A 4,820-nucleotide genomic window follows, 5' to 3' on the forward strand; every position below is an offset into this window, starting at 1 on the left:
CGGTTGGGGCCCTGCCCGGGCAGAGGGGCCTTTTCTGAGCCAATTGCTCCAGCTCAGGGACCCCCTGCGCCCCAGGGTGCGCTCAGAGGAAGCAGCATAGCTGTGCCTAAAGCTGTAACCTGCAGGTTGAGGTTTTAAGTAAAAAAAATAACTCTCCTGTTGTGGCAAAGGTGCGAGGTTTGGGTGAATCTGAGGGAGACCTTGACCTGGGCTGCCAGAGGCCGCCTCATGCTTCTGCTCCAGGCTGAGTCTTTGAGTCCTCATCTGCAAAATGGGGGGGGCAAAACCTCTTTGTCCTGATGGCTGAGAAGATAGAAAGCCCCAGGCTGGGACAGGATTGACACACCAGCAGGGAGAGAGACAGCATGAGGCTGCTGTAGTTGTAGGTGGCATCTCACATCCCATACTGGTGTTCTTTAAGTGAGAGGTGGTGTTTTGGAAGGATTTTGTGGGGGTGACAAGGTCTGTAAGCCTCCTTCCAATGCCAGACATATGCCTGGGCTAATGAGTCCAAGCAGAGGTTTCCTTCTGGAGGTGTCACATGGAAATCCAGACTCCATCCCCTGTGATCCAGAGACATTTGTGCTTGGCTTTCATCCAGGGATTTGCTTATGGGTGGGCTTACTCCAGCATCTGGGAGTCTTTATAAAACTGAGCCTAAAACATCTGAAAATGTGAACCCACACTGGCAAAAGTTACTTCAGGGGTCTGAGCTGTGGCCATAAACACCCAAAATTACTTTGAAGGGCTTTGGTTCCTCTTCCCTGATGGGTGTGTATGCTGTCCCAGCTCACCTTCTGATTTGCCACCACTTAAAAGAAAGGGCAAGATTTGGAACATTTAGACCTGAGACAATTGGGTCTTGGGATGTCTCATCCCCTACTCTAAATAGCAATACTCCCCTGGCTCTCCAAGATTTAACACTCTCATCTTCTTATTGTGGAAAATAAGCTCTTTGCTGAAGAACTGAGAGCTTTTATCTAGATTAGGGCTGAGAAGACTAAGCAGGGAAGAGGCCTTTGAATTTGGTCCAAGTTTGCTGCCATCTGGCACTTGGATGAGCTTTGTCTGTTAGTTGCTGAATCTTTTGGGGTGTTTGGGTTAATTTGTGCTTGTTATGCTTCAAAAAATCTACTTACTGACTGTCTGAATTGGTTGTCCCAGGACAAGAGCTTCTTGGCATCCCGGCTGCTCTCACCCTGCTGGTGGCAGGTGGTGACAGCAAAGCTGTGGGTTGTTGAAGGGCTGTGAAGTGAAGCTGTTATGCTGTGCTGGTTGGTGATCAGAGCCCTAAAAATGTCCCTATGGGCAGGTCCTGCCCTCAGTGGGGTTTGCAGGGTGGCCTCTGTGTTGGGTCTGCAGAGGCATGATGAAGGTTTGATCTGTTGATTTCTGTGGTAACTTTCAGTGTTAATTTTTCCAAGTGGTGGCAGCTGGTTTTAATTGTTCTGAGATTAAGTCCAGTGACTGCATTTAAAAATGTTGCTCTTCTGTTCCTACAGTCCTTCTGTACCTGCACTCCTATTGCTGAGATGCTGAGCAATGCCAAAGGAGCCCTACACTAAAGGGAAAGCAGATCCACACTTCTCAACACTCTTCTAAATTTTCCTCAGACTTTAGGTCTCATTTTTGGCATGTGGCTCATCTGCACAGCTTGTGCTTTCCTCTTAGGTGCTCTAAACCATGTGCAAAGGGGCCAGGGCTGTCCACCTGCATCCTCTCCCTCTAGGCCCCCTTTCTTTTACCTGAAGAAAGCTGCATTTCTGCCTTTTTGTTTGTCTGCATCAAATGGCTTGTGATGTTGTTTTCTTGTCCTAAATCTCTTTGTTGTGATAATCCTGTTTGTGTTGTTGAAAAAAATTACATAGAACAGAGAGGAGCAGAGTTTTGATTTCTCTGGACTGGGTGTCACCTGCAGTGTGAAGGTTCTGAGTTGTGCTGCCCCAGCTGTTTTCCTTCTATTCCTGCCCTTCTGTATTCCCCCACAGTTGTTTTGTATTTAACATCTTCCTTTCATGAACACATTTTCCATCTGGGCTGGATTATTTAGGCATCCCAAGGAATGTTTTAAGCTGCATCTCCCCTCCCCCTCTTTCTAGGAAGCAAGTATTTTGTGTAAAAGACTCGTATGGTGCAGTAATTAATTGCCTTCTGGTCAATGGAGCTGTTGGACTGGGACAATCCCAGGAGGAAGATTAAAATTTGAGCTGTACCCACTGCTGCACTGATAGGGATTCTTGGGCAGCTTGGCTGGAAGTTAGGTCTGCTTACCTGGGATTGCTTAGGGACCAGATCAAGGGAGTATTGGGTTCTTAATGCCCAAATAAATCCTTTTGATATAATCTAAACCCAGGCTTTGTTCCTCGGAGCCCTGGGATGCTCTGGTTCCCTGCTGCAGGGGGAGGATGTAGGGCTGTGACCCCACCAGCACCAGGGATTTCTCAGCGAATTCCCTGTTCAACACAGGCCTGTTTTCTGCCAGGGAAGCACTGAGTATATTGTGCTGGATCAGGTCAGCCTGACTTGCATGACCGTTTGGCTGAAATGACCCCAAAATGTTTGATTATTTCCATGAAATGAAGCTGAATCTTGCTGCTGGTGCATTGTGTTGTGCAAGTTGTGATTTTTTTATTCCTTATTTTATCTCATGGACAAGGCTTTTGCCAGCAAGATCTATGCCTGCACTGCCAGGCAGGTACCTTGTTAGGTTAATTTATAGTTAGGATGATTGAAATACTGACTTTCTAGTTCATGTTGGAAACAAAACCTGTGGTTTAAGCCTCTCTGTCGCCAAGAAGTCTTGGATTTAGGTCAGTTTTACCCTATGCTTGAGAGATTTAATCTGCAAACACAAAAGAAGTTATTTATTCATTCTCAAAAGAAGAATCTTTTTGGTTTTATGATTAGAGAAGGTCCTTGAGCTGGATCATAGCATCACTTCAGATTTTGGGTAGATCCAGATCTTGGTGCAATCCATGCTGGGAATCATACTCATTCTTGGAATAACATGTCACACCAGTTACATAGAAAATTATTCTTTTCAGCTTTAACAAAGTTAAAATGAGGAGGGTAAGACTTAATTTTGCAATTAAACTGAGACTCAGCTGCTGTGCTGGGTGGAGTTTGCCTCTCATAACTGAGAGTTCAAGCCCACTTTTTCTGCTGTTTTGGATGTCCTGAAAACAGTTCCTTCATCCCCAGTGAAGCCTCCAATGACAGCACAGCTTGCTGTGGACATGTCCAGTCAATGAATGGTCACAATCTAAAAGGGAGATGAAATTATTAAGGATTTATTTGTTGCCCTTCCCCTCCCATCTGCACTTATTTTCCTCTTAGGCCCTGTTGAGCAGCAGGTAGCTGAGCCCAGATTTTCTAATTTATGTGTTATTTTCATCCTGGAGAGCTGCAAATTTCTAACCAGTGTGAGATGCAGCCCTCCAGTGCTGAGGCTGATGGCAAATCCAGGCTGGAAACTTGCTTTTCCCTGACCCTTATCAGCCCTGCACAGGGCAAACCGAAAAGACTCTGAACAAACGAGGGTTTAAGCAGCTTTGCACAAATAGGATTTGCTTCAGTTTGTTTCTGATAAACAACCCCCGAGTTCAGCTCCTCCCATTAATCCTGAATAGTGGATAGAGGTTATTTTATTCCTCCCCTAACCTAGAGGCACTGGGAGCAGGGCTGGCACTTGATTGTGCATGTTTGTAAAGAGAACCTGGCTGGCATCACTCTGCCCTTGGCACAGAGATTTGATGGGGCTGAGGCTGCCAAATAGCAGGAACTGGTGAACCAGTGCTGAACCCTGTGTCCTGGAGCAGCAGATAATGCAGGGAGGGAGCAGGAGGGTCAGGATGGGAATGCTGGTGCTCCTGATATGTGAAACTTTTCACCATGTGAAGCCACTGATTCAAAATGGGAATGGGCAGGAATGGCTGGAAAGGCAGTGCCTGTGGTGTGAAATGGGCCGGAGAGCTTGGCTTGTGTCCTTCTGGCCCCACACTGTCCCCAGCAGCCACCTCAACCTGGTGCTCACAGCAGCACATCCATTGCCCCAGACCAGCTCCACCAAGGGGGCTTTAATCCCAAACAGAAATTAGTGAGCAAATAACTGGAGTGTTTAATCCAGTGACACCGGCACGTGCAAAACGGGCTTAATAAGCTCCCGTAATGACTGATGACCCCTCTTCCCAAAGCCAGATGTACTTGGAGTTGGGTTCTGGCAGGGATGGATGGGGTCAGCCCCTCCAAAACATTTGTCTTCATGTCACAGTTGGATGCTGGGAAACATGTGGAAAGCATCAAGAGCGTGAGTCAAACTGACTCGTGGCTCTTGGCTCCAAGTGGCCCTGTCCTCTCTTCTCCCTCACTGTAGAAATGGTTTGGAGTGGCCAGGTCCTCCAGGAGGGCTGGATACGAGCCTAGCAAAGCTCTTCCCAAGTGCAGGGCTGGTGCTAGTGGGGTTTCCCCCTTCCTGGTGATCTGCCTGTGCCACAGGGCAGTGACCAGCCCCCTTTGCCCTCTTCCTCACTGCTCAAGGACTGACCTCAGCCTCAGCACCACGCTGATGGATTGAACCCTTTTGCACTGTTGGATGTTCCCCTCCTGTTACACTTTGGGTGCTGGAGCCCAGGAGGGGATGTGACTCTGGGGCACAAAGCTATTGTCAGGAAAAATCCAAGAACACACTCCCAGAGATTTGACTCCCAATCCCATATTTGAATTGATTGTTTCCCTAACAGCGTAAAAGGATAATTCTCCTTAAAAATGCTCATTGATCCTTTTTTTACTGCTACAGTATTTCAAGGCAATCATTTTTCCCT

Source organism: Chaetura pelagica, unplaced genomic scaffold, assembly GCF_000747805.2.
Source record: "Chaetura pelagica isolate M959 unplaced genomic scaffold, ChaPel_1.0 scaffold193, whole genome shotgun sequence".
NCBI classification, from domain to species: Eukaryota; Metazoa; Chordata; class Aves; order Apodiformes; family Apodidae; genus Chaetura; species Chaetura pelagica.